This window comes from Aulostomus chinensis, chromosome 18, assembly GCF_037954235.1.
Source record: "Aulostomus chinensis isolate RoL2024-O1b breed Wild chromosome 18, RoL_Achi_v1.0, whole genome shotgun sequence".
NCBI classification, from domain to species: Eukaryota; Metazoa; Chordata; class Actinopteri; order Syngnathiformes; family Aulostomidae; genus Aulostomus; species Aulostomus chinensis.
This window is the reverse complement of record NC_141337.1, coordinates 21894826-21914734: the sequence shown is the minus strand read 5'-3', so window position 1 is coordinate 21914734 and position 19909 is coordinate 21894826. Positions and strand designations below refer to the sequence as shown.

General features: G+C 46.7%; 1 long non-coding RNA gene across 1 annotated transcript; it reads right to left on the bottom strand.

Annotated features, from left to right (window-relative positions):
• Positions 1–320: 320 nt before the first annotated feature.
• On the bottom strand, positions 321–1608 carry LOC147245692 (uncharacterized). The gene is made up of 3 exons (XR_015110080.1): positions 1481–1608; positions 952–1012; positions 321–867 (listed from the first exon to the last, which is right to left on the bottom strand). It is a non-coding gene; the product is annotated as an uncharacterized LOC147245692 (long non-coding RNA).
• Between the last annotated feature and the right edge of the window lie 18301 nt (positions 1609–19909).

Genomic DNA, 19909 nt, shown 5'->3' with positions numbered 1-19909 from the left:
AGCTGCTTTTTTTTACTGTACTGAAATCAAATATTCACTTGCGGAAATGAGAAGTTGGAGGCGTGAGCTCCAGCCAGGACAGCTGGAGCTCACGCCTCCAACAGAGCCTTCAAGACGGAACCCTCAGGTGAGTCACTGAGGTGAACCACAGCGATCGTGAGCTACGACGACTCGCCGCTGCATCGGGAGGTCAAAAGAATTGGCGCTAGCTTGTTTCAGGCTAAAATGAACTCTGACCAGGGTCTTTGTGAACAGTTTCATGTGACAGAGTGAACTCACCTGTTGAGAGGAGGTATCAACCAGTTCTGGTGTTCGTGCGCTTTCATCAACATCTTTATTTTTTTTTGTCACTACTTCTTGCATTGCAGAGATGCAAGCGGTTACCATTTATATTGTCTTATATGTGATATATAATACACTCCTATAGTATCGATAAGTTCTATAGTCAGAGAAAAAAAGGAAAATAATTTGTAAAAGTAGGTATCATTCGTAGGGACGCTGACATCACTCACACCCACACATAAATTCCATATTTCCATCCCGTATCCTCTCAGGTATGGACCTCCAGTCATCATACGTTTGGTAAAACTGCCTGTTTTTTGCGCCTGATGTCATTTTGCTGCTCGCCATCGCTCCACGCTGATATTTTCTGAAGCTTGTTTCCTATGAGCTGTTGCAGATTGCACTTCCTCTTCATCCGCAGACGCCTACAGCAGGATATCCTGTGCCACCAGCCTCTGTGGGTATGAGCGTCAATCATTCTGCCGTACCACCCATCTCTATACTACGCCAGCCTTTGTGGGTTCTCCCTTGCGCTACCAGGAATGGCGTCGTTCCTCAAAATGTTCAGTGCGTGCACGTGTGAGGCTGCTCAGAGGAAATACCCATTGTTGATACAGGAAAACTTAAATTTAGGTCTACCAGTAATGACAACACATTCATGAATTGCACCTTTAGGGGATTATCCAAGCTGAAGGCTCCCCGAGGACACAGGTGTTTGTCCGTCTCCAGTCTGTGTCAGGACGAGGCGGCGAGAGAGAAAAGGATTGATTCATTATTAACTATCCTGACACTTTGCTCTTCTCTGCCTGGTTTCTTCCTCTGACCTACATAGTGAATCACCTGATCCTGGCTCCCAAACAAACCTATTGACATCCAGTGCACTGTCTGCTTGTGTGTGTGTGTGTGTGTGTGTGTGTGTTAGAGAGAGAGAGAGAGAGAGAGAGAGAGAGAGAGAGAGAGAGAGAGAAGGGAGCTTTGTCATTCAGTCCCCTCTGGAGTCTCGGAGAGAAAAATAAGAATAATATCTCCGCCATCATCTCTTGTGCCCCAAATCCAACTCTGATATCATTCTTCTTATATTAAACCATTGCCCCCCCCCCCCCCAGCAGAACACAGTGTTCACCCACGAACAACAACCAGACTGACACACCTTGTCTGTGAGAGGAATGAGGCAGAAGCAGACTCAGACAACACTCACCTCCAGTCCCCCGTAACACTTCCTGATGATGATAGCGAGAGTTACCACGCCACACACATCATGACCAGCTGCTGACGTTCCAGAGTTAGAGAATACGCCTCATCAGTGAGATCAACAGGGGAGGTGGGACGGATTGTTCGCATCACTTCTCTCCCTTGAGAGGCACACATTGGCAAGAAGACACGTAACACATCCTGACACGTGGGTCACGGTACGATAGCATGAGGGTTTTACAAAATATCACAATATTCTACAGGAGCAGGTACAGCGTCTTGCCAGGTGAGTTTAAGAGTTGGTTGTGTTAATCGAATATCTAATGGTGGTGACACCATCCATCCATCCATCCATCCATCCATCCATCCCAGCAGCCTCCAGGCGAGAGGCGGGGTTCCCCCAGTGCTGACCACTGCTCCACCGTGGTGGTGACAAATGTTTGCAAAATGCATTTTCTTTGTCCAACTCTTTTTTTGGATCCCTCTTTTCATGTGGAAGCCACAGTTCCTCCAAACATCCACGCTGACCGCCTCCCTCACCGTCACAGGAGGCGCTGGCAGGTGAAGCTGCTGCTCTGAAAACCAACCGCACACCATAACGTATTTACAATTATTATTATTAGTCCAAAACATGAATTCTTATTTTAACAAAAATGAATATGAAAAGCAGGAACGTTGATATTGTATCAGGCTATAAAGCTATCAATCAATCAATCAAACTTTATTGTCATTATAAGAACATCTTGAAATTTTTGAAGTCTCCTGACTTAAAGGCACACATAGAAATAACACAGACAATTAAATAAAACCCTTGTGGAGAAAATCAACACAAACCCTGATTCATGTATCAAAGTACGCACAGGTGATGTCACAAAACGCCAACGAAAGTGCAGCTTCGCGCAAATCCCAGTCTGAAGTGATGTGAGTGTGTTATTGTCTTCCTGCAGAGGGCTGATGGTTTGTTTGGTTGTTAGCTGCACACACACACACACACACACACACACACACACACACACACACACTGCAGCGCACATGATTGGTGGGTCCCCAGCGTTTGGGAGACAGCACACATTCAAGCACAGGAGACAAAGGGGTGTGTATTTATGGTGTGCCAGGAGCTTTCCGCGTTATTTCTTTATTACTTTTTTTATGGAGATCGCCTTCATTAATTATTGAGTTTGGAGACGACGCTGCTTTCAGAGGCCGCGATGTTTCCATGAATACCCTGAGACGTCTAAGCGGCACATCTAAAGACTGCAGTTACAAACCTGACAGGGCAGAGGAAGGCCTCCCAGCGGTTTGTTAGAAAGTCACAACCAAATGGATTCCTCAAATGAAAACTGTGGATTCCTCAGACCGGCCCCGGTACGCCGAGGGGCCGGCACGCCGAGGGGCCGGCACGCCTGGCTCTTGAAGGGAGTGGGAGAGGTTACAAACACACGCTTGATTAATTTGGAGTGTGAAGAGGACCACTTTACACCTTTCACCCGGAATATTCATTGCTGAACCGACCGGAACTCCCCGGACAAGCTCCAAAGCACTTGTGCCTTATAAGTGAACGTAGGATCGCTTAAATACGGCCTATAAAGTCGGGTACATGCAGAAGCTGTAAGACGAGTTAAAATATGGAGTAGATGGACAGAGGTGTCAGTCAGCTGTTCGGTACACGCCATGGACATCAAGTCCAATCAGCTGATGTGAATCATCAGGGTTGGAGCCAGGCACGTAGCTTTCACTTGAGTATTAGGGGTACTAAAAATCAGGTGGGGGGGTCTGGTGGTCCTCCCCCAGAAAATTTTGAGTTTCATCCATTTAATTTCCTGCATTCTGGTGGATTTTTAGACACCCGTTTTCCCTTTTGTCAGGCGCGCCGCCAGGATTCAATCCTGCCACTCCCGGTGTGCGCACACAAATCTACCGTATGTGCACACTCACTCACTGCACTATTAGTGCTACCTTTTGTAGGTCTGTTGAAAAAAAGACAGTAGCAAGACGTGAGAAGATAGCCGTCGGTGGTAAACTCACGCAATTTGGCCTTTCACAAGCTAGGAAGTCCTAAGCACTGGCAGGGACTGAGGACGTTGTCCGTCAGTGTAACCCGCATTCCATCCACATCCCTGATGACATCAGAGCAAGGAAACAATTTTACAATTTCAACAAAAAATTGTTGTTTTTTTCCTTAAACTCTTCCACTCACAGCATATTTTCAGGAAAAAAGGCCTAAAAAGACATACCCATAGTAAATGTGTCATTACTACACTTTCCCTGCAAACAGGTCCCAGTGGGGCCCATGCAGGCTTTTTGCGGGCGCTGTGGGCTAGGGCCAGCCCAGACCAAACCCTAACAGGTCCAGTGCAGGTTTGCCCACATGGGGCCCAAAGGACTTTTGCACCTGTGGGCCCACGCTTATTTTTTGTTGGCAGCCCATGTCTTTTCCCTCACTTTTTTTGAAGGGAATTTCAGAAAAGGCGCAGAGAAAAGACATCGACTGGGCTCCTGATTTTCTGGTAATATTCATAGATTTATGTCATTAATTTGATTAGTTCAATAGGGTGAGTGGGTCACTGGAAATTTCCAAGACATTTCTCAGTTATTTTCTCTCTAAACCATGAATTTTAACTTTTTAATTTGAACTGTTTTTCGCAGGATGTTAGCTAAGTTGGTACTGCAAGCTAGCTTTCCTTTCTCAAAACTGCTCCGTAATATGGCTCTCTATCAGTCTCTGTCTGAGGGATGTTACTCATTCAGTGGCAATCACGGTTTTTATCTGTTCTGTTGTCCCAACATTAGTTGTTCATGGCCGCGCCCTCGGGGGGGGGGGGGGGGGGGTTCCCATGTGGTTCGGTCAATGAACGGTTCCGTGAGGGATTTTTTTGTGCCTGCGCTAAAGCGCCAGCCCGCAGGGATGAAGACGCGCGCCTGTCTGTCTTTGTCTTTGTGTGTGTGTGTGTCTGCCTCTGTATCCGCGGACGCACGCATCACAGTAAGAATGTGCGTGGATGCAGCTACTATGAATGTTGTGTTGTGAGTGTTATGAAGCTGCGGCAGACGCGGAGTGGCTATCGGGACGCGGAGTGGCTATTGGGACGGCCCGGAAAATTCGCCGTCTGATTGGCTCAAGAGGCAGCCGTATGACGTTCATAAGCGGCCCATTGAGTTACAAACTATTATAAAGCAGAGATACTACCGTGCAATCTGATTTATTCCACTACTAGACAATATAAGCAAAGATATTCTATTTATCTAACCGTCTTTGATATAAGATTCACCTTCATAACCCATCAAATATGGACTCCAACACTATAATCCGCTTGCTGTCGCTCGACGCCTCACTCATGGTTGCTGGGGTCTCAAACGCACTCTCATCAACCCAGCCTACTGATGCTTTCAAACTTTTCTTTAACCTCCTATCTTGATCTAACTCTTTTTATTGACACGTGACACAACTTTCATGACCAGCTATTCCATTCACAAAAACATTTTATTGCCTGCGCAAAGACAGCATCTTCGACAACAAACACGGAGTCAAGTGAGAGTCAAGAATGCTACGTGTTAAGAACAGCGCAGCTCCGGACGTGAATGAGGCAGTGCGTGACGAGTGTGCGTAGTGAGTGAGTGATGGAGCGAGAGAGAGAGAGAGAGAGAGAGAGAGAGAGAGAGAGAGAGAGACCGGCGCCGGGTGCGAACGAGCGAGTGGCCGGTAAAGGCACCGTCTCCTCATTCTTATCAAAGTGTCTTGAATAAGAATCAAATAAATACCAATAAAAAGTACTTTATCACCTTTTGCATGTGCAATTTCATTAACAATATAGCATATTAACCCTTTTTCATTTTTTGATTTTCGATTTCCAAAAATAAATAGAAAGAACAAATGATACATGTGATTTTGTGTTATTCTGTATTTCTGTTTTCCCGTTCTGGTTTTAAAGAGAAAAAACAAAAAAACAAAGTTGTTTTTTTGTTTTTTTTAATTTGGTTTGGAAACAGAAAAACGAAAGAACGAAGGGTACACGGATCAGGCCCCACTACGCTACATGCGATATTGCTGCCCGTCATACTCACGTTGCGGTGCTTGACACGCCGTGGTCTCGCAGGAGTCCTCCTCCCCGTGGCTGCTTCATGCCTCGCGCGTGACGCCTCCCGCGAGATCTCTGTACTCCCGCGCGAACTGCGCTAACTACCTTCTCCTTATGCTCCCTCGCGTCTGTCGCGCGATTCTGCGATGAACTGATGACGTCACCCTGTTTCGGTTTCAACCATAGGGTTTCAACCATAGACTGTTGTGTTGTGTTTTGTGCTGTGTTTAAATTTAAAAAATGGTAATAATAATTTTTAAACAATCGGCAGGAGGCTTAACAAAAATCAGCAGGAGGCTTCCTTCTCTCTGTGTTCTAATATTGTAATGTACCAGTGAAGTACTAATAAAGTTTGGTATAAAAAAGAACTCAAGTGTGTTATGTGTGTGTGTGTTTATTGAATCGTGCGTTTTTGACACAAGCGAGAATCAGTGAGTGCATCCATTTTAGATGTGTGAAACTAGTGTATTTATAAATGTATGATTAGCAGGGTAATTACCTGCAATATCAGTGTGGGCTAAATGAGGGCCTAGTGAAGGCTAAATAAGGGCTGCCTGCTGCGGGCCCTCACAGGGCCAGTACAGGTGCCCCGTGGGTTTAGTTAGGGCTGCCTGCTGCGGGCCCTCACAGGGCCAGTGCAGGTGCCCCGTGGGTTTAGTTAGGGCTGCCTGCTGCGGGGCCAGCACTAAGGGGCCAGCGTATTGCCAATGAGCAAAGTCTTACAGGCCTTTGTGGGCCCAGTGTGGGCCTGCTTGCTGGGTTACTAAAGGTTACATGCATGTTCTTGGTGTCCTTGGACATCTAGGGACTTCAGAGAATGTGTTTCAAGTGTCAGAAGTGTTGTATCTGTCATTAAGCCTGAGTAAATTGGAATAAACCAGAGAAAAAATTACGTTTTTTACTCTCACCAAAATATTTTCTTTTTTTGACAGAGGAAAACACCATGCTAGCAATGATTTCATGCACCCAGACACCACTGATTAGCTTCATCCACTCCTTGACCACAAATTTACCAAAGTTGATAGAATTTGGGCAAACAGTGAAGCCTTGATCAAGAATTTTGTAAGGATACACCCAGGAGAGAACTCAGTTTTCAAATTGTGCCAAAGGAATTATTTTCTACCTCTGATGAAAACTGGCTCCAAATTACAATAAATTTTAATTTTAGTTGTGTACTACTAACTATTGGAGCTTTTGGCTTTTGTTCAGCGGCCTGCCTTCATCTGTGGGGCGCGCGTGTAAAAGACGGCAAGAGCGCATAGTTTGCGCAGGTTTTACGCTCGAAGTTTTATGTAGCTGGGATTTGTAGTTCTTGGAATGGTAGGTGTCGATCGATTCAGTAGCTTCTCCCCTTTCCAAAGACTACAAACACTGCCGTAAAGAAGAAGTCTATGCGACACTATTCAACTTTGATTCCGCTGTGGTCGCAAAATTTAAATGTCCCGATTTTGTACCAAAACAGATTAAAGTCACCATGAAAAGGTAACGTTTGCTCTAAAACAGACACCCGACCCTGTTTTGTGAGCATTAGAGTCAAAAGTAAACATTGCCGTCAAATTTCCGTACATTTTTACAGCGCCCAATTACGTCCAGCGTTTTTCAGCCCGGCGGCGGGCCAATCGGGCTATAAGGGTTAACCTATTCATTATTTGATTTGGGAAATTCAGATCTTAGTTGTTTTTTTAATCTTTTATTTTTCTGTCAGCAATCAGAGAACAGAAGCACAAACCAGAACTTAAAAAAAGAAAAAAAAAAAAAGCGAGCTGCTCACCTCGTTTGGCGCCTGACGCCCTTAACGAATGCTTCTCCTCTACGCGTTTCTGAAGTCCTCCTGAAGGTCACAGGAGGAAACTTTGCTGGCTGCATTATGAATATAAATAATAATTTAAGTATAAAACACAATGAAAACAGTTAAAAGATGACCCAATGGACATTCAGCAGATGGCACACAGCCTCCTCCCACACGCCAAAAACCGTCAGTTTAATGCTGTTGCATTACAAGTTTTTTTTACAGCTCAAGAATCAAGATGCAGTCACGCTTGATGTGGTACTTCCCCAAAACTGGAGACTTCTGGCGCTGTGTTGTTGCTACCCTAACCAAAGTACAACGGCGATATTGACCACTGCACTCCTGATTTATTCTTTGTTACAGAGTGCACCAGATGGAACCTTTAGCCAGAGTCGTTTGAAAGCTCATCGGTTGAGTCGAATCATAGCATTCCCAGCTATTGCTGCTTTTTTCATTGGTGAATATTGACAATAACATTGGCCCAGCAAGCTTCCAGGTGGAATTCAACACCTACTTGACATCAGACGATCCTCCATTACGCGACATGTTTTCAACTTGCTAACAGCTACCCAGACTGACTTCTACAGTTGGAATGAGACCGTAACATATCAGCTTTTGTAGTAGAAGTGCTGCGTGTTTGGAGCTGCCTGGTGCTGCTGCTTGTGCCCCATCGCTTTTTGTGGGGTTCTGGAGAAAAAAGCAGAGGTAGAAATAGATGTAGAATTTAGTTTCTTTTCAGAAAGGCAGCAGAGGCAAGCCCTGCAGTCATGCTCTCTCTCTCTCTCTCTCTCTCTCTCTCTCTCTCTCTCACACACACACCCACAGCTTATTATGAGTTACTCAAGCAGCGGTTCTGGGTATATATCTGATAAAATAGCAGCACCGGGTAATTTTCAACACTTTTTTCCCAAACGAATATTTATCAGAACCCTCGTTCTGTTAAGACAGGCAAACACTGTTTTGCAGAAATAGGTTTTTGACTTTTGAGATGGCGTGCTAGCATTTCATGCAGCTAAGCTAGCAGTTAGGCCTCCAGTGGGGTTCTGGAGCCCTGAAATCCACACGGAGATTAATTATCCAGCAGCTAAGAGGCATTTGCTCCTCTTAATATCTTTTTCACCACTGAAACTAGAAACCAGAGACGGTGCCACACATGAGTGCTAAAATTTGGCGGAGCATCTGGAAGTTTTCATTCATTCCTCATTGCTCATAATATATGGTTAAGAATTTAATTTTCCTTTTTAAATTTTAATCAAACCATTTTAGATGAGGAGCTTGCTAGAAAGGAGCTTAAGAGTGTATGCTCCACAAACGTTTGATTGCAATTTGGGGGAAATGATATCCGCCCCTCCTTTTCCCCCTTTACCGTACTCTCTCAACTGCCCCTGCCCTCTTCCTTCTTTCTTCATTTCCTGTCTTTCCCTGCATTCACCATCTCTCTCTTCATCTCCTTAATGAGTCTTTGTGAGGGACAGTCGCCTTTTAGCAGGGAGAGGAGTTAATGGCCTTGCTGATGGCTGCTGCTAATGTCTTTGGGCTAATGGCCTTGGCCACCGCTGATGATAACCATGAACTAACAGCATGACTGATAGCTCACGGCTTTCAGACTTGCACTCTTTATCAGGAAAAGATAGATAGTCTCAGGGGAGGAACCTCAAAGTCCAGTTCCCTGGAATATAGCAATCACGCCCTGGGGAGCCATACCTATTTGTGGTTAGACCACAGGATAAAATGATGTCAGTGAGCAAAATGCACAGACGAGTTACAGATAAAAGTTGATGATGTGGCACTGTTTACACAGCAGGACAAACGCAGGTGCCAGGGTGAATGTGTGCAAAAACTTTACAAATTAACTTCCTACAATTCTGTTACTGGTTGTGAAAGATTCCGTTATGGCTGTAGTAGCTGATCTTGGATCAGCTTCAACAGCCCAAGTGGCATTATCACCATTGCAACAGGGGCCAGGGTCACTGAGACTCTGTTTGGCGACGTGTGGTCATCTTACGGTTGCACACACACCACATTTCTGGCTGGACCAATCAGCGACCAGCAGGAGCGGTTGAGTTTGATGGCGTCGTTCACGGAGTAAAGTCATTCACACAGCGAATTGTTGGTCTGGTTTACCAGGCTGCTGCCACGAACATTAAAAGGCAAAGATGATGTAAACATGTTGATATATTTGTCTTCGTATTTCATTTCACTTTTCATGCCGGCGCAAGTTCATGGTGTTAATGATGACACGCAAAGACATTCCAGTGTTTTTTCACTCTGGACTCGTTTTGTCTGAACACAGGGGTTCGTCAGTGACGGGACTGTGGAGCTGTACTGGGCCGGCGAACCAGAGCAACGGGGTCAGTTTTGCTTTACCGCACTGGGGTTGAAAAAGGGGAGCTGAGCCGGAAGGCAAAGCTCTTGATCTACCGGTCAGTCTCTGTTCCTACTCTCACTTATGGTCACTAAATTTGGGTCATAACTGAAAGGATGAAGTCATGAATTCAAGCGAACAAAATGGGTTTCCTCAGGAGGGTGAGAAGTTCAGTCATTCGAGACTCGAGACTCGGACTAGAGCTGCTGCTCCTTCGCATTGAACTGAGCCGGTTAAGGTTGTTCCAGCCAGGATGCAACCTGGGCGCTGCCCTGGGGAAGTGTTCCATGTATCCAGCTGGGACGAGGCTGTGGGTCAGACGGAGGACCAGGGGGAGGGACTGTGTCTCCATGCTGGCCTGGGAACTCTTTGTTGATAAGGGAAAGAGAGGTTTGGGGTCTCTGCTGGAACTGCTACATCCATGACCTGACTTGGAATAAGCAGTTGAAGATGGATGGATGGATTGAACTGATTGATAGGGAGTCAAGTCAATTATATTTGTATGAGAAGGAAAGATAGGGACAGAGATAAAGAGAGAGAGACAGGAGGAGAGACTGATGGACAGACGGGGACGTGAGCAGGTGGAGCTACGGGTGGCAGCTGGAGCCTCTTCAGGTCTGGAGCCTCCTCCAGCAGCACCAGGATCTGGGATGAGGGGAGAAGAAGAGGAGTTAGTAACACGTATGAGGACAGGAGGAGGAGAGAGAAGCCCAGTGCATCATGGGAGATCCCAGCAGTCTGAGCCTATAGCAGCAGATCTAAGGGCCAGCCTAAGCAGTCCTAACTATAAGCCTGATCAACAAGGAGGTCTTAAGTCTGCTCTTAAACCTAGAGAGGGGGTCTGGGTCCTGGACTGAAACTGGGAGACTGGGGAGCCTGATAGCTGAAGGCTCTGGCTCCATTCCACTGTTAGAACTCTAGGAACCAGCAGGAACCCTGCATCCTGGGAGTGGAGGGTTCTAGCTGGATCATAGGGGACTAGGAGCTCTGTCAGGGATGAAGGAGCCTGACTGTTGAGGACTTTGTATGTTAGAAGGAGAATTTTGAATTCTGTTCTGAATCTGACAGGGAGCCGTGCAGAGACGCAGTCCAGGAGAGACCTGGTCTCTTCTACCAGTTCAAGTCAACACACGGGCAGCAGCGTTCTGGACCAGCTGGAGAGTCTTTAGGGACTTATTAGTCCAGCTTGGTAGGAGGGAGGTGCAGTAATCCAGCCTGGAAGTGACAAAAGCAGGGACTAGTTTTTCTGCATCTTCTTGAGCCAGGATGTGTCTGATCTTAGCGATGTTACGGAGATGGAAGAAAGCAGGATGCACAATGATTTGAAGTGTTCCAGTGTTTGGCCATCCGGGGCGTAGATGCAGGTGGAGGTTGGATTAGTGTTGGGTGTTGTCTTTGTGTATTTGGTGTGACGTGATCATGTTAAGTGGGAGGAGATGTGGAGAAACAGTCCTTTGCACTGACCTCCAGTTAAATTTCACTTTCTCTTCATTTTCACATTTTTGCAGAAGTCATGCTGAAAATGACCAGAGCATTAATTCAGCCGTGACAACGAGGAAATGTTCCAATTTAATTCCAAAGTCATGGTTGAATATTTAGCTGATTGCAGTGTAGAGGATGTATTTCAGTGGGATCGTCATCTATATTTGTTGGAGCCGGAGCAGAGCAGAGCACAAGGAGAGAAGGGGGAGCCTGCCAAAAAATGGTGGACGGTCTCTGATGGGGTAGTTCATCATGCAGCAGTTTTTGCAGTTATGATCATAGTGTTCTTGCTCAGTCCTGGAATGATTCCAATCATTTTTGTCTCTATCAATCATTACAACCTACACACATGGAGAAATCGGGCCTGACTTGAAAATAGCAGAAGAAGCGTTGAGTGTCAGGGTGGAATGCTACACTGTACCTACTGGTTCAAACACGCGTTCACAAGACAAAAGGGGCAGTTACTTCCTCATCCTGTTTGTATTGATGTCACACTTAAGGTGCTGCTGGCCTACGTTTCAGCAGTGGTGATGGAGGAATGCTCTCTCTGACCAAAGACGCCGAACAAACCATCCTGTTTGATTTCGCCAGAACATAAAGAATGATTTCCCGTCTGCGTCCATACTTAAAGCTTCTGTGAGGCTTTGTGCCTTTGTTCTGTATCTTGTTGGGAACTCGACTTGTTCCACATCATTTTAGTGTGGTGTGGAAATGTATCTGCGCTTTGCTCGGAAATCTTGCCGAGCGACTGTGAGTGATTGTAGATTTTCCTGAGTGAGGAAATATGAATGAAAATGACAAGATGCAAGCACTTGGGATTGATAGTTAATTTGGCATTGCAGTGGTTAGAGAAAATGCTTCATGCAGGAAATAAGAGTTATAGTTTCACACAAGCAGCGTCAGGTAGAGTTGAGGAGCTGGCTGCAGGGATGTGCTCGGTAGCCTCACGTCTGAGCAATGACCTCAACACAAGTTACCAAAATGGGCTGTGTTTAGATAAAAGACGTTTATACAAGATATACAATATTTCAAGTGTTTTGTTCAGTGCACACTGAGTTGCTTTGTAGTCCACGGTACACACAAAGACGATAAGGTAACCACATCAGTCAAATGACTCCACGTTATGACGGCTGTTTTTATAATCTTGGAGACGCCACCGACGACCCCCCTGCTTGTCTTCCTGTTTCAGCGTCGACCAGACATCTCGCAGGATGGAAGGGACACATCCCACGTGACTGTTGAGGTTTTGGAGGAAAAGAAACCACCGTTGGAAGCAAACTCAGGGATGTTTTGTATTCACACGAATCAAATGAACTGGACTTTGGAGTCAAGTGCACCCTGGTCCAGGCCAGGTTTCCATCCATACATCCATCCATACATCCATCCATCATCCAGCCATCTCCATACATGCATTCATCCATCTCCATCAATCCATCCATCCATCCATCCCTCCAAGTTCCCCCTCTTCTCCTGTTCAGGGTGGTGGGGGGTGGAGCCTATCCCAGCAGCCTTCACCCTGGACGGGTCACCAGTCCATGGCAGGGCCAACACATAGAGACAGACAACCATTGGCTCTCCCAGCCACGCCTACGGTCAATTTAGAGTCTGGATTAACCTGGTCCCTCTTGATGTCTTTGGACTGTGGAGGAAGCTGGAGTACCAGAGAGAACCCAGCAGGAACAGGGAGAACATGGAGACTCACCCAGAAAGATCCCATGCTGCAGCCGGGGCTCCACCCACAACCTTCTTGCTGGGGGCCACAGTGAGGACCAGTGCACCACCGTGCCGCCTGGCCAGGTTCCCAAATGTCTGAAATAGCTCAGATGTCTGAATGGTACATTTATTCCAGATTTTAACAATACACTTGGTTACAATTTCATCATAACAATTTGTTACTGAATCTTAAATTACTCAAACAGCTTCAAATGACCTTCAAATAATAAAAGGAAAGAATCTGGAATTTAAAGTCCCCCCTGCGCATCTTACAACCCTGAGACTGACTCCATGTCAGTGACTGATTCACATTTGTGTACGTGATCTAATTGACAGCACGCCCCCACCCCCCTCCAGGTGTGTTGACCCTTCAGGCATTACCTCGCTGAAGATCAGGCCTCAGACATCGGTTAAATTCTGCTATACTTGGAGTGAAAATTATGTCTGGAGCATTTAAGAATGAAATATCTACGTTTTCTACTTGGTGACAGCCCACAGGACATTCAAGTGAATAATGCTGGAGGAGAATGGCCTTCTATATGGGATGCATCTGAATCAGCGCAGCTAATTGTTCCCAAGCCGTTGGTACAGGCGATCAGAATCTTTCTTTACTTGGAGGAAAAAAAGAACACCATCTGTCCCCACGTGGCAGGTGGCTTCAAATTTAGATTGGAGCTTCAGAGCTGAAGATGGAGATGTAATGGTGCTTGTGACCTCTAGCAAAGATGACTTTTTCAGCTAAAGCACCACTGACAAGGTCATCCGCAGCAGGATAAAGAGGAGTTGAGTCGGTGTGGTGGAGTGATGAAGAGCTAAGCATCCCACAGAGGCACAGCCACTTGATAGAGACACACCATTACAGTGACATACAGTCATTAGCCAGCTCAGCTCTTTGCTGCCAGCCCTATCTGAGCTGTAGCGGTTAGTATTCAGCCTGCAATAATGGGATCATTCTCATTCAGCTGGGATAGCAGCCTTATGAGCTATGTGTCACATCTATAGTCAGCTAGTGTAGCAGCCATGCAATAATTTCTCCACTCACTCCTGCATTAAATGACACTCAATCTTTGCTAATAATGCACCCCTACTTCTCCATTTTCCTCACAGCGCTACATCACACCTCACTGTCTCCTATTACCCCCCTCAACCCCTCTAAATCACTTTCACCTCCACATTTCTTTTCTTCCCTTTCTACTTCACCAGATCATACTTCACTGCTTTGCATCATAAACACTTTTACAACTTTTCCTTCCAGCAGGTTGAAACGGGCCTTGTGTTTTAAAATGGAGGAATTAGTTCCTGTAGGCCTGCGTTACAATAAAGAGTTCAGATGAGCCGAGAGCAGGGGCTCGTGTAGTGGATCTACTTGTGGCGCAGAGATATAGACATCTCTCTCTCTATATCTTGTTCTTTATTAGTTTAGACTTTTTAAAGTAGTGGGATGTCTTTGTTGGTCCACTGTGCTGCTCCAGCTGTGAGGTAAAACTTCCTGCAGTCAGAGCACTGAAACCAGGGCAGCCAGAATATTGCAACTCTCCAATGTAAAAATATCAACAAGACAATGACATTTGCTGTGGTGCTCCCAAAGAAAAGAAGAGGAGGCGCCAGGACGGCAGGTGCAGCAGGATAATAGCACAGGGTCACACCCAGTTCCACCCAGGAGCCAAGGCGGGTACAGTGGCGGGTACAGTGGCGGTGGCAGCGGCGGCGGCGGCATCTCATAGACTCTTCAGAATCACTTCCAGGAATTTCCAACCTAACGAACTAAAAACTAAACAACTTTTCACATTTTCCAAAATTTCCATCAATCAGCTCACATCCCTGCGGCTCTGTAGGTAAGACTGGAAGACTGGAACCCTTTGATGATAACGCAGTAACAAGTCCCATCGGTTGCCCTGGTAACATTTCTACTTCACCCAACTTATTAATCAGAGTCAAATATGACTTAAAACCATGAACTAACCTACCAATCAACTCAATTAGAAGAGCTGAAGACGTAAAAATGTCTGTAAAATTGATCTGATACATCGAGTTACCAGTCACCCCCCAACGGTTCGGTAGCAGACACTAGAAGACAGTGGAGGTCAGTCAGCTGTCAGATAACCTTGGCGTCCTGGTACAGCACGCTGGTAGGGAGCAGCTTCAGTGTGTTATTCAATGAGATTGGGGCTCCTGACTTTATGTCACTTCACGAGCAGCTGGAGCAGGAGTGTCTCCTCTCCTGTGTTCAGGATCTGTTGTAGGTCGCCTCTGACGTTGTTGTGGTGAAATTGCAAATAAACTGTCTAATTAATGTAAAGATGTAAAACGCAGTGTTGCACACACCATTCACAAAAAAAGAATCAAGAAGTTAAATAACTGTAGTTTTACTGTGCTGACTTTGACGTACTTGTACCTCGATCTCTCATCCTCCGTGTGCTCCGTGTGTGCTGGCGTGCTGGCTCCCATCATTCAGCCTGGTGTTCCTTCCAGTGGCGGTCTTCTTCTCAGTTTCCCAGATGTGATGCGCACTTGTGGATGCTGAGGAGACTCACTGGTGAACGTGGTGCGTGTGTTGGTGGCGCCGGCTGAGTGCGGGAGCTTGGTGAAGTGGAGGGGCTTTCTGTGTGTCACCACAGCTTTCAGATTCACAGCGGCAGTAGGGTCTGCCAAGTGTCGTATTTCCTGACGTACTTCATGCCACAGAACAGAACTATGAAATGCTTTTATCCTCCAACAGACCTCCCTTTTGGAATTCAACTATCGCGCTATAGTCCAAGACAAATGAGTTTCAATTCTCTTCACAACAGCCAAAACAAAAAAAGCATCAACCCTCCAATTTGTCCCCCAGTGTGCAGTGAGACAGGGACCAGGGATGCTCCATCCCCCCCACACAGCTGTCTGTCATGTTCCTGCTGCGGCTGAGAGATTCGTCATCCAAATTCTGGGCAACGTCTGTCTAAGGTTTGCACACGTTTGGTTCTCGTTCTGGTTTGGCTTCGAAAGATGGGAGTCGTTGCTGCCTGGGCATGTGACGTTCCCACGATGCTCCGCTCAGAGCCTCTGACAACAACAGTTACACCACTGATGCCCAGAGTCTACGAGCGTCTTCAGGGTATCAGCTACAGGAGGGAAGAGTTCAGGAGAGAACTGACTCTGCTTTGTACCACCTGCTGGCTTGGTGAGCTGCTAGTCTGGCCTTCCTGTCCCTCTGTCTGTCCCTCCGTCTGTCCCTCCGTCTGTATTGTATGTCTGTCTATCCCTCTGTTTGTCTGCCTTTCTGTCTGTATGTCTGTCTCTATTCAACCCACCTCCACGTCCTCATTCCTCACTTAATGTTTTGAGTTTTCAGCTGCTGTTGACAGTCCATTTGTGTGTGTGTGTGTGTGTGTGTGTGTGTGTGTGTGTGTGTGTGTGTGTGTGTGTGTGTGTGTGTGTAGAATGTTCCTTCTGCATCCATTTTGGGAGGTGAGGTGCGTCAGAGCGTGAAGGCTAGCTGTCAGTCCGAATTACATTCAGTTGGGCTCTCTCTCTCGCTCTAACTCTCTGTCTCTCTCTCTCTCCCTCTGTCTCTCTCTAACTCTGTTTCTCTCTCTCTCTCCCCCTCTGTCTCTCTCTCTCTCTCTCTCCCTGTCTCTCTCTAACTCTGTTTCTCTCTCTCTCTCCCCCTCTGTCTCTCTCCCTAACTCTCTGTTCCTCTCTCTCTGTCTCTGTGTTATAGGAATCTATGTCTTTCCATAATCTTGCCATTGCTTAATCACCCCTAACACACACATTCACACACACCTCCCATGTATGTCTTGTCAGCTCTGAGAATTGCACAAGATGGGTATTAAACCAACAGTTCTCTCCTTCTCCACTCTCTCTCTCTCTCTCTCTCTCTCTCTCTCTCACACACACACACACACACACACACAGCAGACACACACACACACACACAGCAGACACACACACACAGCAGACACACTGTGCCATCTACACACCTCAAAGTTCCTCTTGTGTTTCATTTCCACTTCTCAGACATGACCCCCAGTAACCTTCACAGGAAACCTTGTGCCTCGTGTGTGTGTGTGTGTATGTGTGTGTGTGTGTGTGTGTGTGTGTGTGTGTGTGTGTGTCTGTGTGAGACTGATGTAGATGGTGAAAGAGATCAAGAGATAAAGACAACAGAATGTTTTTATGCCCCTGGTTTGAATGCAGCGCCACAGTAGCTGAAGTGCCAGCGTTCCTCCTCTGGACCCTAAAGTGCATCAGCTCGTGTGTGTGTTTGTGTTGGAGCCTCCACAGATGCGGTCAGTGAGCAGGACAGGCCCTCACACACCACTAGTGCATAACAGTTCGGCCGGGTTGCTGATGCTCTCCAGGATGAGCTGCCGTGTATCCAGCGCTACACATCACATGTGAGAGCTGAACCTTGTCTGGATCTTTCTGGTCAAGACTGAGGGAGAAAGTTTGTCATTGTGTCCAGCCCCTTAATGCTCATGTGAGACTGGGAATCTGAAACCCACGTCATGCCTCAGTGTAATGACAATCTGAGAGTTTGATAAAGGTCTGGAAGGGGTGCTGAGAATTAGAGGGCGAATCGAGACAACCGCAGGCTTGAGGCTGAGCAGTGAGGGCTGTGGTGGCAGCGCTCTCACACCATCACTTCCTCAGCCTTGTCACGCGATGAGCCTCTCTCAGCTGTCACTACACTCCGGCTGCACCACTGCTGCATCCTGAAACGCGTGAGTTGAAACAGATGTATGAGAAGTCGAAGTAGTGAGCACAGCACAGACGTTTCACAAATGAAGATTTGTTTTGGAATTTTTAAAAACCTGACTGAAAGAAAGTGGAAGAAAGAAGATGTGCTCTGCTAAAACAAACATCTTGTTATTGGAGGCCTGTGAAAACAGAGCTTTAGGCTTCTATTAACCTGTGCAGTGGTGCCCTCTGGTGGCTACCAGTAGCTACTCCTGCTCCCATGCAGCCTGAAGCAAACGCCATTAAATTTCAATGACTTTTCCACATTTGTGTGTGTGTGTGTGTGTGTGTGTGTGTGTGTGTGTGTGTGTGTGTGTGTGTGTGTGTGTGTGTTAACTGGGTTTCTAGTATCAGTGATTACATTCATACACCTCCACCTTTTTCACAGCAGACATTGTGACTTGTGAAAGCAGGAAAATCATCGTGGGGGTCGAGGATGTGTTGTGATGGGCTCATACCAGCCACAATTTTGATGCTACTCATTAGTTCTCATTGCTTTTACCTGAGCACTCAGCCACGCCCCCCCCCCCCCTTCCAGCCTCATGATCAAAATACACCTGTCCATCTGTGTAAAGGCTAGCAGCTAGCGGCTAACCTCTCCTGGTGCTGTATATGAGGATTTTAACCAGAAGTTGGGGTTTGAGATTCATTTTTTAAAGACAAAACATCCAGATATCAAGAAAATGTCCCAAGTTACACATCAAGGATTCCAGATACACATGATGTCGTGAAGACAATTAAAAAAAAAAAAAAATGCTCACACAAATAAAAAGGATTTCCCAGTAGAGCCTAGCTTGCCTGTGTCTTTACAGACAGTAGGAGGGATGTCTTGCCTCACATCAACAACCATTCTGCTGAAGCTGGCCTGTAAGCTCCAGAGATCCAGTCAGTTACTGTCATGGCCTGGTCCGACATGCCCTTCAGGATCATGGATTCTTTACAGGCATAGACAGGAAGCACAAGTGGCATCATGATGCCCCCTTGTGGCAAAATATGAATATTTGGGTTGCAAATCGACCAGTGGAAGTCAATCAGTGGCCTTATGGGACTGGTTGTTTGGACAAGAAGCTGCAATTCACACATTGTACTTCCTGGTTTCCATTGACCCCCCTGGCGTCTGTGCTGTGTCTTCTTCTCTTGAGGGATCGCCTCACAGCCGACTTCACCTGTGGGGGCCGCAGGTCGGCCCTGCATTCCAGTTGAAGGATGGATGGACCTCAGGGTCGCTGTCTGACTTTGACATGGATTGAGTTTCTGTCTCAGTTGAAGGACTTCAGGTGTCTTGCTGGTCTTGATGATAAGTGACAGTAGTGACGGCACATGGGTGCGACAGGCGGATCGCTACGGCAGCTCTGTGAGCACTCCTACATTCCCTCTCTGTCACTCCAGAACGCAGAAAGAGCCAGCGACGTACAGCATATTTAGCTTGACAGCTAGTGACAGAAAAACTCTCCAGTAATGCTGCGCTTGCTCACTCACAGTGAATTGTGAAGAATTGTCCACAGCCTCGTCTTCCAGCCGCAGGCTCAGTAACCCACAAACACGTAGAACCCTTCCAGCGTGATGCAGCCTCATGGCAGCACCAGTAGCGGAGCATGTCAGCAGAAGCTTTGTGGTCGTTTAGCTTTGTTTTGTTTTGTTGCTGCCGCTGTTCATCTTCAACTTGAGTCTACATGGCTGGCTCCTCCTGCATTCTGGAGGGACAACGAAGTGAGGGCGGGAAAAAAAAGTCTGGATGCCTTCAATCAACTTCCATCCAAGGGAAAGCAATGCCGAGACGGTCGCTCTTCAAAATAAGAGGCCAAAATACACAGAGATTAAAAGACCACACACATGCAGTCAGTTTCAACGTTATCAGTAAACTGTCAGTCTTTATTTTACTGCTTACTTAAAGTTGTGCTGTACAAGGGTTGTAACAAAATGTTGACAGATGTAGGCTAAAGACTGTAGACAGTACAGGAGTGACAGGAAATATTCAGCTTTGAAAATATACCTCAGCTAATGTTCCGTAGACTTGGATTGGTTGTTAGTCGCTTGTAAGCTAAGAAATGCATGACTGTGCATGTAACAATTGATGATATGTAAACTTGCACTTGAAGCTCATTACAGATGTGACACACTGGTGACGTCCCTGCTCCCTCCTGCTCCTCCCTGCTCCCTCCTGCTCCTCCCTGCTCCCTCCTGCTCCTCCCTGCTCCCTCCTGCTCCCTCCTGCTCCTCCCTGCTCCCTCCTGCTCCTCCCTGCTCCCTCCTGCTCCCTCCCTGCTCCCTCCTGCTCCTCCCTGCTCC